The sequence below is a fragment of the Mustela nivalis genome (genome assembly GCF_964662115.1).
Source record: "Mustela nivalis genome assembly, chromosome: 5".
Classification (NCBI taxonomy): Eukaryota; Metazoa; Chordata; class Mammalia; order Carnivora; family Mustelidae; genus Mustela; species Mustela nivalis.
Genome location: NC_139024.1, coordinates 24010604 through 24022898, shown reverse-complemented (window position 1 = coordinate 24022898; position 12295 = coordinate 24010604). Strand labels below are relative to the sequence as shown.

The window sequence follows — 12295 nt, the reverse complement described above, 5'->3', positions numbered from 1 at the left end:
ACAGGCAGAATTATGTTATTTCATCTCAGACAGGCCTTGAAAGACATTCTTCATGGGTAAGGTCTTTCTCCTCACCTTTCCAAGAATTCATGTCATTCATATTAAAGTAACCAAACAACATGGAAGGATTTTAAACATATCTGTGACTTCACATATGACATTTGGCACTGAAGTGTAGAGTCGGAGTCCTTTGGTGGGTACATCTGTGCACCCCAAACCTCCCGGATGGCATTGTTGCAACTGTGGGGTCCTCCCTTTCTCACGGATTCCTGAATCATTAACAGTGTAGACCCGGAATGGACTTTACTCTTCCAATGGCTCCACACACCCACTGAGGCACATGGAGGTGTGGAGGAAGGCTGAGGGGGTTGGCAGAAGACTAGCGAGTGGCTGAACCAAGATGAGAACTCGGGTCTTCATGGACTCTCAATCCACGGGCCACCATGGCAATGAAAACTGACTATAGGCTGTGTAACCCTGATGGGTGTGAGGCGTCTTTCTCAGAAATGAAGCTCAGGGAAGATTAATGGTGCACTGGTAGATGAGTAACTATGGGCTTTTCAGGGGAAAATGTGCACATATACACACACAAGTGTAGTAGAAGTTTTTGTTGATATTAAGGATGAGTAGAAAGCAATTTGCAAATCAGAAAACATGCAACACTCTTTGTTATAAATTCTATAGACCAAATTGGTTCTCTCAGAATCCTTTTGTTGATTTTTGCTGAATTCTCCTACCTATACTTGGTTGCAATCGCTGAATGGGGTGTTCAGTGGTATTTTCCTGTATGTTTTAACGTGAGATGAAAGTGCAACCACAAAGACAGAGGCTGGAACCTTACTCATTCATCAATGACATGCATGACTTCTTTTCTACATCCGATATGACTTTTCAAATACCGAGAAATATTTCCTCCAATTTTTGTACTACGTAACAACCATAGATGTGACGATGCTTTTAAGGTTAATTCTCATTATTAACATTTTCCATCACTTTCCTAAATCTAGACAATTAAGAAAATAATAAATCAAGCCCTGATTTCTAGCATATGTTGATTTCCATGGTGTGGATTTCTTTTTTGGGGGTGCAAAGAGGTGGTTTTATTAGAGGGCAGAGACAGGACCCATGGGCAGAACGAGCTGCTGTATGGTGTAAATACTTTCACCACAGTCAATTGCAAGCTAACAAAGTGATGCCGCTGAACTTGGAGTTGGCAAAACCCCACACAGTGGCACCTCATTATATAGTATTTCCACTATTTAGCTATAATGGAAATACATAACCTCTGGAGGGCAGGTAATAGTATAACGTGGTGATATAATTAGGAAGTGATGAGTCAGGGCATCTATTAATTTTGTTTTTAACAAAACTTATTTAATTGTAATGTGTATAATTTAATTTTCAATAATGTCTGTATTTAGCAAAATGTTTCTGAAAATGGAGAATCGGCTTCCAGGAGATGATAGGAGGAGCCCCCAGCCCACCTGGGGGACAAGGGGCATTGGGTGAGAAGGCTGGGGCAGAACTCAGGCTGAGGGCCACGAGGAATGGATTTAAGAGCATGGATCAGATCCCAGATAGTAAATAACTGAAGGTGGGTTTTCTTGGGGTGGGGGAGGTACCTCGTTCTGAAAGCTACCAAAAGTAAACAGTTTTAAATATTAGCCAAGGAAATTGGAAGGGTAAAGAGGGAAAGAAGAGAGAAATTGGAAGGAGAATTAGGACTACCTTTTAGTATATGTGCTGCCGAAGCAAGCACTAGGACTACTTTTTAAAACGCCTTTGACTAAGAAAGTGATTTGCTGACACCAAGTCCCAGGTCCGCTCCTGTGCGGGGAGGGACAGTCCCGGCCCCGCCCATGGGCCCTCCCTCAGTGAGGACCTGACCTCTTACTGCTTTGGAAGGAGAGGATGAGATTACCAGAACTCTGGATCCATTTTTGGATCAAATGAAAACGACAGACTAATCCTTAGTGGGCTGCTCTCCTCTTACAGATGCCGGCCTCCCTGTCGGGCGGGGCTTCAGGTCTCTAAGCGCCCCGCCCCAGGACCTCAGCAGCTGAAAGTCACACGGGGCTCATGGTGTGGGGAGGCTCATGCCTCCTGACGTCCATAGGCTGCGGCTCCCTTTGTGCACCTGGGGAACCCGTCTTCCCAGACAACTCCAGCGTCCCTTCCGCTGTGCAGCCTTCAGGGCTGACTCTCCCAGGCAGTTTCCCCCTTTCTCCTCCTTTCGTTGTCACTCACTGTATCTTTTTGTTCACTTGTCCGTGTTCCCAACAGGACTATGGACTCTTAGACGGGAAGAGTCTTCTCTTGTCAGTACCAGGTGCATAATAGGTTCTCAGTAACTCTTAGACATTGGATCCACTTGTTCAGTGATTCTCAAACATGTGTGTATGTGAATTGCCTGAAGAATGGGTTTGGGGATGTTTGGGTGACTCCCTGGGTTAAGCGACCAGCTCTTGATTTGGCTCAGGACATGATCTCAGGGTCCTGGGATCAGGCCGTGTTGGGCTCTGCACTCAGTCGGTAGTCAGTTTGAGGATTCTCTCTCTCCCTTTGCCCCTCTCCCTGGTCGTCTCAAACAAATAAACTTAAAAAAAAAAAATGGGTTCAGTGCAGATTCTCAGACCTCAGATGAACAAGTATGAAATCTGGGTCTTTAATTGAAGATCAGGTGATTTTGATGCACATACATTCACAAACCGCCCTTAAGAAATCCAGATTTGTTCAAACTTCTCATTGTATAGCTGGGGAAAAGAGGACTAGAGACGCGGTGACCTGCTTCAGGACACTTAGGTACTTAGTGCGATGGGAATCGTGGGGCTCTGAGATAGAACTGTCTTAAATTCTTATGAAATGAATTAAGCGAATCACAGCCATACTGATGATTACATTAGGAATGTTGAAAATACTTTGAGCTAAAATAATTGCACACCACATTTTAAAACAGTGACAAGACTCTGCAGTCAGATGCCTCTACCACAGGGTATGCTTATGGACGTCAAAGGGTACTTTTCTTGCTATTACGAGCAGTGTCTCCTTAGAAGTTGAAGTGTTTTCTTACTGATGTAAGAACAAGTCCCTTGATGATTTCTGCCTCTAAAGTGTCATTTGCCTCCATGGCCGTCACAAGAGGCCATTTGGCACCAGCTCTATTTCTAGCAGGTGTCCCCTGCCCACGCTCTGAGGCTCAGTTGGCGGCAGCAGACACAGGGCCCCAAAGTAGATCCAGTGTTCAGGTGTCTGGTTCATGCCTATTTTTATGAGCAAAGCCTTGTTTCATCTGTCAGTTGTTTGGCGAGGGCCATGCAGGTTGTTGACTGCCTTGGGCAGCAGGTGCCACCTAGAGGGCCCAGTGACTGCCACTGTGGCTTCACAGGAGCTAGGCAGCCCGGGCCCTGCGGAAGCTCTGCAGGGGCCCGCTAAGGGTTATGCCTCCAAGCAGCCTTGGCACTTTGGGTTTAGAGGAGACAGTTGCAGGGGGAGCTCAGAAAAGATAGAGGAAGGAGATATGGCTGGTTCCTAACATTCAGCTTCCCTCCTTGTGACTCTGATAGGAAATGAGCAGGAACTCTGCTTCTCAGCCACAAGGTGTCAGTAGTGGGCTGGCCAGGTGCTAGCTCTGTGCACAACCCCTGAAGGAAGCTCCGGCCAAGCACAGGGAAGGCGTTGCCAGCTGTCCTTTGAAATTTCCTTGTTTGGAGAAAGGGCCTTTTATCTTAGTGGCGGCACGCTGATTAAGTTACCAAAAGACCCTCCCTTGGTCTTGCCTGTGGACAGACCACAGGCCTCTATCTCCCTGCAGAAGAGCAAAATCACTGCTGCAGGCTGTCTTGACCCAGCTGGGACCGCACCTGGAAGAGGTTGGCACAGGTGAGGCTGCAGGGTGAGGGCGCAGAGAGGAATCATGTACAGAGTGTGGAGACAGAAAGGAGTAGGACGGTTATTTTTTAAGAAGGTGGACATGAGTTCTGGCTTGTTTGCTTACTAGCTGTGAATTTGGAGTCTGGGTTGGCTTTTGTTATCTGTAAAATGCCACATTCTCCATTTTTCAAAAGGCAACAGTCGCAGGGTTGTTATGTAGATCAAGTGACCGGAAGTGATTTGCTAACAATGAGGTCTGCTACCTGCACTTGGGTGCAGTTTTGGGGTTGATCTTTTGGCCAGAGCGGTGTCACATAGCTTCCTCCAGACTGGAGACAGATACCAAGTTTAAGAGGGGGCCAGCTCTGCTCCGCCTTATGGGTCAGCGGAGTCCCCTGCGTGATCTGCTGCCATAAACTCCTGATCAGGCCTGATAGAGTCATCCTCCAACGAGATTCTTCCTGGATGCCTCCCCATGGCTTGGGTCCAAGCGGAAAGCTGGCAACAGCCGCTCACTCTTCCTTCTTCGCTGAGCCTGCTTTTCCATATTGGAAGAAGATGAAATGCACATTTCAGAATGTAAGTTTTTCCTGCAGGACACTATCCCCAATGGTGGAGTGATGGAGAAAAATATTAGATGAAGTCAGGGGATAACTGAGTAATATACTGTTTTATAAACTCATGGAATGAAATGAAGGCGTTTTTTCCACTGGTAGCGTTATTTATTATGTCCTAGCTGGCCAGATCTCAGGGTTGAAGAGGCTTTGGTTCCTGAGCGATAGAAATAGCCCCAACCAATTTTCTCCATTGCTCCTCTTTCAAAAACACAGAGCTCAGTCATGGGCCCAACGCAGGACTCTCCTGCTCATTGCCTTATTGGTGTGAATGGGGACCGAGGCCCAAGTCCCATCACCTTGGGATGATGGCAGATAAGAGGTGAGGCTGTCGCTGGTCACTGTGCTGTGAGGATTTTCCCGTGGCCCATCCCTTGGTGGAAATGAATGACCGTGGAAATATCCCATGAAAAAAACTAGCGGGATTTCAATTATAATTTTACTAAGTTATATATCAACTTATGGAAATGTGGCACCTTTATGATACAGAATTTTCCCTTCCATGAACATGGTGCTTCTTTCCATTTATTCCATTTCTCTTTTGTATCTTTCAACAAAAAATTGTATTTCTATGTAAAGACCCCACACATCTTAGATAAATTTTATCTAAAAATTTCATTCCTAGATAAATTTTAGTTTTTTATTGCTATTGTGATGGTATCATTAAAAATATCTACATTTTCTGGGGCACCTGGCTGGCTTAGTGGGTTAAAGCCTCTGCCTTCGGCTCAGGTCATGATCCCAGGTAGGATCAAACCCCAAATCTGCTGAGCAGGGAGCCTGCTTCCTCCTCTCTCTCTGCCTGCTTCTCTGCCTACTTGTGATCTCTGTTCTGCCAAATAAATAAATAAAATCTTAAAAAAAAAAAAAGAAAAGAAAGAAAGAAAGGACTGGGCTAGGGGATCCACTTCCCAGTGAGGGGGGAGCCTTGTCTGCCACAGAATTCTCCTGTGCCCCCACTTGGCAAAGTCCAGGCACACTGGTGTGCAGCTGGGTTTAATGGCCAGTCATGCATGCTATGTGCAAAAGACCCAGGCAAGACCACAGAGGCCAACACAGAGGTTCAATCTACAAAATCATGATTTCCCTTCATTTTCTCACGCGATGCTCAGTGTGGTGGGTGAATTATCTAAGGCCAAAGATCAAGGTTTCTTGAAATTACCTTAATTTTTTCCTGATAATAAAACATACAAACAATGTTTAAAAACTGCAATAAAAATTAAGCAAATAATAGTAATCTAAAATTTCATCACCCACAGATCGGCATCCTTTACATTCTGGTGTGTCTCTCTCCCAGACTTATTTCTATCCGTGAACAAGATTAGAAGCTGGATCCGGATCAGAATCGAGGTCTCCTTGTGCCTTCTAAGAATATTTGTTTTTATTTATTATGATATATTTCAAGTATATGATAAGTATAGAAAAAGGTAGTACAAAAATTTATGATCCAAAGCCCATGTATAAGAAAAGTTAGCATTTTTATATTTACTTCGGATACCTTTTGTTCTAATAAACACAATCTTACAAATTTTTGACCACCCCCCCCCAATCTCTTTCTTCTCCCCTGGCGATAACCAATTTCTTGAAGTTGAGAGTTTCTTTCCCATATGTTTTTTATATTCTTTTAAGGTATATTTGCATGCTAGAATTAACAAAGTTATCATTTTTGTGTTTCTTTAAGATCCATATGAATTACATCAATATGTATATCTCTTTCAGCTTTCTTTATAGCACTCACCATTATAGTTTGGCATTTATTCACGCTGATATATCTATATTATTTTAGTTATTGTATAGTATGTCATTAAATGAGTATATCAGAATTCATTTATCCATTCCCTTCTTGATAGACTTGGAGGTTGTTCCCAAATGTTTTGCTCTTCCAAGTTACCAGGAATCAATTTTTTCTCACCTTATGAACATCTGTGAGAACCTCTAGAAGTGGAATTTTGACACTGTACCATAGGCCTATTTCCAGCTTTATTATATATGACCATTTTGCCCTCTAAAATAGTTGCACATTCTGAACTGAATGTAGGTACTAGCCAGCCAGAGCCATACATGCTTCTGTCTTGGGGCCAGGAGGCTGTGGCTGCCTCTACCGCTGCCTCCACCGCTGCCATGGGTCAGGGGTCTACTTGCAGGCCTGAAGTGACAATGTTCGCTTTACAATGTTTGTAAAGGCAGCTGAGAAGGTCCCCTGCATTGCCGTGGGTATGCCCATTGCGGTGGGCCTCTCTTCCCCCTCCCATCCAGAGGTCCAGTTCCACTTCCTTGGATCTGGGTCTCATAACTTCTTTGACCAGGAAAATGTGTAGGAGTAACCCTGGGTGACTTCTGAGCCTCAGCCTCTTGTCACCCTTTTTGGAATATGTTGCCGCCATGTCAGGAAGCCCAGGCTGGCCTCCGCCAGGGTGAACAATCGTGTGAAGACAGACGCCCTGCCATTGCCAGGCAGCAAATGCCGGGCATGTGAGCATGACTCTCTTGGACCATTCAGTCCCAAGGGAGTCCCAGGTAGGCCAGCAGATGACTGCAGCAATGTGCATCCCCCTTGGCAAGACCAACAGAACCCTTCCTCTGAGCCCAGCCCAAATTGCCTGTGAACCAAAGAAGCGGCTGTTGGTGTAAGTTCTTGAGTTTTAGGGGGTTGGTCCCCCAGCCGTAGACAACAGATGCACGGTCTCTCCCACACCATGCTGCGTATTTCTTGCCTCGACTCCCGTGGCAGGGCTTTCCTATCACCACGGGGATGCAAGACACTAAGAAAAACACTTGACGCCCAGACACGATCCAGAAATGGCAACTGGCAAACCGGGACCTGTGGGCGATGGGAGTCAGACACCAAATCCTTCTCCCTTCTTCCCCTGGGAAGGACCGTTTGAGGATGGTGGTGTCATGTGGTCTATCTGAGACAACCCGAAGGCCTCAGCAATCAGTTCCACATGGAGCCATGGCCAACTAGGCAATGCACCTCTTTGCATTGCCAACTAGGCAATGCAGTCTCTTGCCCTGACTCTTTCTTCTCTTCTGCTTCCCTGGAATTCCATTCCGCAATCAAGTCTTCGCCTATAGGCTTTCGCTCAGCCTCTGTGTGCTAGGAATGTGGGCAGAGACAGTTCTAAGAGTGGTCCTAAGAAGCAGCCCCTCAGAATGGGATCTGGGAGATGAATTGCCCACCTGTCTGAAGGCAAAGGGCCCATACTGCCAGTGGAAAGCGGGCTGGCAAAAGCCCTGCTGTGCCGTGGGGCACTGAGACTTTCACCGGCGGCGGTTAAGAGCAGTGAAATAGAGGTGGAAGACGAGGCACCGAGAGGCCCATGCCAAGATGAGGAATAACCCTGTGATTTCCAAATTGCTCCATGTTAGAATTACGTGGGAAGTTTAAAATAACCCCCTGCTTAGGTCCCACCCCATACCTATGAAATGAAACGGTCTATGGGTGGAAGCCAGGTGTCAGTATTTTTAGATAATCAGCAGGTGATTCTTATATGCTGCGAAACTTAGGAACCGCTGGGATATGCACTTGCGGTGGCTTTGGATTAGTAGAAGGAGGTAATCAGAAGGATTGTGGTAGTGCTGGCTGCTCTCGACGGCATTGCAAAGCGTGATGGAAGAGTGTGGAAGACAGCTTACTGCCAACCCGCGGCATGCCGGGAAGGCCAGAGAACTTCTGGGGTGGCCCGTAACTTCTATGTCCTGTATCTATGGGACAAACTGTGCTGAAAATCAGCCCTGAGGTCTTATAAGAATAGTAGCAGGGCTTCCAGGTATACTGAATGTGTAACCTTAGGTCTCCCACGTCAAATTTACAGCCCTAAAAGTGAAAAAGAGTGGGGCCCTGAGACTTGGAATAGGGATACTGATTGCAAACGTCTAAGAATCTTCATGATCAATTCTCCTTAACTCTCTAGGCCAGGAGCAACTTTCCTTAACTCTTCATGACCAATTCTCCTTAAATCTATGTCTCTTATTTGACATAGAAAAACAGCTTCCCAGGTATCTGGAGATGATGTAAAGACATCCTCCAAAGCCTCAAAAGATGGTATATGTACTCTTCAAGGTCTGCTCCCCGATCTCCACCTCAACCCCTACTGTCTCCAGGTCAATAGCCAGACTCAGGTCTCAGCATCAAATGAGGAAATACAGTCCTTGCTTGGGGAAGGGGGGGAGTGCGGGGGAAGTGCTTACACACCAAGGTTTGCAGGACCTGACTCAGTCTATGGGCAGAAACAGTACCTGCTTGTGTGAAGTGAGTCTCGAGTGGGTGGACCAAGGAAGAGCGACTGCAGGCTAGATAAGGAAGACTTGATTGCTATTGGTCTGTGTCTCCGGATTCAATATTCCAGCAAGGATGTTCATCTTAATATTTTGCCTGAAAGTTAGATAGGGCAATGGTCTATAGTAAAGGATGGGACAAATCCACTGCTGCACTGTGAGTGTGTGTGTGTGTGAGAGAGAGAGAGAGAGAGAGAGAGAGAGAAAGAGCGCATATGCACTCTGCTGAGAAGGTGTTGTATCTTTGACTTCCTTCAGGTAGGCCAGGTGGCAAAAAAAAGTCTCTGTACATTTTTGTGCTTGACATCTCGGCAACTTTTTTGAGGCTTATATCCCAAGTCCCCGAAAGAAGTAAAAATGGTCCATCTGGTCTGAGGCTTGGACTGTGAGAGGTGGACATGGCCTAAGACCAGCCCAATCATGAGACCAGACCACCCAGCCTTGGGTCCTCATGGAGACACCAAAGCTATCACAGAGAGATGGGGGGGGGGGGGAGGGGACTCCTGCCAGCCCAGCAGGTGGTCTGGTTTGCCCCAGGAATGTGCCTTGAGCCTTTCTGCCGTGTGCCCATAGAGCAGAGGTGTTTGAGGAATCAGCAAGATGTCTGTTGTGCGTAGAGCACCCAGGGCTGAACCTGGCTCAGAAGAAGGGCCAGTTGGTTGCCTTTTTCTTGACTGCATTCAAGCCAGAGTTACACAACCACTTTCCCAGGCCCTGAGTTTCTTAAGGCCCTGCCCAGAAGTTTCCTCCAAGCTCGCATTGCACGTTGCTGGTCCAGTGAAAACCCCCAGCTGGGAACTGGCTCATGTCAAGAAACCTGCCTGTTAGAGGGGACACCGCCCAGCTGCATAATCAAACATTAGGAGCCCTAATGAGAAATTGCTGCTTGGAATTACATCCAAAGCCCCAACTAGCTCTGCAAGTCATAAATCATATTATGTTCTCTGAGAACAGTGGGTCATGAGGACCTCCAGCACCCCCCCCCCCCCCACACACACACACTGGCTGTTTCAAGCAGCAGTCAACAGTGAGCAACAAGAAAAGGAGGCAACAACCTGTCAGGTTCAAACTCTCCCTGCCCCAGCGGAGAGGAATTCTGTGTCAGAAAAAAAAAAAAAAAGGGACAGAACCCTGGCGTGCTTGGTCTTAGTCCTTCCCAAAGCCCAGGCTTCCTGCTGGCCCCCTCACCAGACAGAGGCACACTGGGGATTCTTGGAGCTTTTACTGAGTGCCCCCTAAAGTGTCTAATTTTAATGAAGAAATCTTTCATCTGCCATTCTGTTTCCAGGAGACAAGTTTGGAAGGAATTTTCACTAGTCACTAAGGCCCCTGGAAGTGTGTTTACTGGTGGAAAACTGAGAGACATGCACAGAGATGTTCTCACTGGGGTAGGGGTAGAGGAGGCTAGAGGAAGAAATAAAACCCCAAGGGGGGAAAATTGCTTCAATAGCCAAGTGTGGGAAGGATGCAGAGGTGCAACCAAAAGGGGAAGTGACTGGAAATGTCTAAAGAATAATTCAGCCAGAAAACACAAAGTCCCTCCTGGGAGGAATGATATGCATCTCTAAGAAACGCCTGGCAGATGCCTGGGAACTGGTGGGAGAGAAAGGGCGGGAAGAGAAAAGGCAGGAATCACAACAGCCAGTCACCCACCGGAAGGAGGGAGGGACGCTGGGCGCAGGCGCACAACACACACCTCCCGGGAAGGTCTTCAAATCCGTCCCCTCTGAGCCTTCTGAGGCAAAAGGGGGGAATAAGCAGCAAACAACACAAAACAACTGAACTCTGAAGTGGAGCAAAGTGGGGATGGACTAGCAGGGCTGCTGGGTGCATATCCCAGAGCGGAGGGAGGGGAGGTGCTCGGATGCAGCCTTCCCGCCATGGAGGCGGTGCGGCAGGAAAGTGGCCGCTGCAGGTTCTCCTGCCTCTCAGACGTCTCTCCTGCAGCACCTCTGGCGCTGTGTTGTGCACGGAGGGAAGAGCTCCCCCCACCTCCCTTCCTGAGGGGCTCCCGCAGCGCTTCTCTTCAGCTGCGTGACACACTCCCCACACCGCCGCCTCCCCTTCCCCATGGGACTCGGCGCCATCTTGGCAGGACGTCCAGACCGAGGCCTGCGTGTTTAGCCCCGCTCAGGTTTTCTGTAAAGAAGTAGGATGGGTGGATTGTGTAAACTCGCACCAAGGACGTTGGGCCAAGGAGGCTGTGGGTGATTTACACACAGCAGGAGCCAAGGGATGGGGTCGTGGGCTGCTCCAAGTGCCCTGCGCTGAGGTGCCAAGCGAGAGCCCTGGGGGTTTAATGGAAGCGGTTGTGTTGAGGGGAGCAGCTCTCCTGGATCACGAAATCACTGGAAAGCCTCCTTCAAGGCTGAGGAGCCGACAGACCTGGGGATGGCGGTGACTTAGCAAAGCTTTTCCAAGCCCGTGAATGTATTCTCGGTGGACACTCGAGTGGATTTCCTGCAGCTTCGGATGAACAAAGAAACCGTTTCCCACCTCTCTCTCCTTCACAGTCCACTCAGGCACCAAAGGATGAGGGAGAAGGGAGGCGGCTGGCTAACATGACTGAAATATTTGGATCAAAACAGCAGCCCGAATTGCACACAAATGGCATTTTCAGAGTGCTTCTGTTTACCTGGTTTCTGCTAACAAGAAACTACTTGTCGATGCAAAATTTTAAGGATGTGTCTTCAGCCTGGAGACAAAGAAACTGTAATTTGCAGCTTTTGCTAAGAGTGATAGCCTTATTAAGTAATGGGATTCGCTGATTAACTGCTGCTAACAAAACATCATTGCCAAACCTGTTCCTCTTAAAACGGCAACGGAGCTACCACTTGGAGCCTCTGCTCCACCTCCCAATCCCAGGGGATTTTACAGAAATATTTCTCATTTAAATGGACTTTGCCTTTCAATGTTTTTTATTGCTCCCACTAACAGGTTAGCAATAAGTTAGGAGCCACTCCTAGAGGGGTATCGAATCAACCTTGGTGAAGAGTTCAAGGAGAAAAGCAATTCTGCTTTAAAAATGATTTTTTTTAATGAAAGGGGTAATGGGAAAACGTGCAAGTTCATTGAGCACTAAAATGAATGGAAGTTCTTAGAGATCAGAAGGCAAGATTCGTCCATACTCAATGTGTGTGATGGCACTTTAAATGACTATCGTGGAAATTCTCTTTTCTGGTAACTTGCCTGAGAAAATCAGCTCCACTCTGATCTTAAAGACTACTCTTCCTCATGGATTCTTAGGAGAAGCCCATGATGTAGGCTGTCATTCTAGTCTCCGCCATCTAAGCTCAGGCTTCTCAAGACCCTGAAAAGAGAGTCTAGTGTAAATGGGGTTTTGTACCGCTAAGGCACAGACCCACGGGTTCTTGGAGAGAGCCAGAGTGGACATGGGAGAACACGGACCTCAGCTAGTCCAACTCTCTGGTGTTTGGAAGAGGAAAGCATGCCCAATGGCCTCAGTCGGTCAGTGGGAAAGCCAGGGCTAAACCCCAAATGTGGCTACTGGTCCAATCTGTATTCTGTTTCTT

General features: G+C 47.3%; 1 long non-coding RNA gene across 1 annotated transcript; it reads left to right on the top strand.

Annotated features, from left to right (window-relative positions):
* Window positions 1-3659: 3659 nt before the first annotated feature.
* Window positions 3660-6307, top strand: LOC309865594. Its single transcript, XR_014312189.1, has 3 exons — window positions 3660-3879; window positions 4299-4449; window positions 5744-6307. It is a non-coding gene; the product is annotated as an uncharacterized lncRNA (long non-coding RNA).
* Window positions 6308-12295: the final 5988 nt, after the last annotated feature.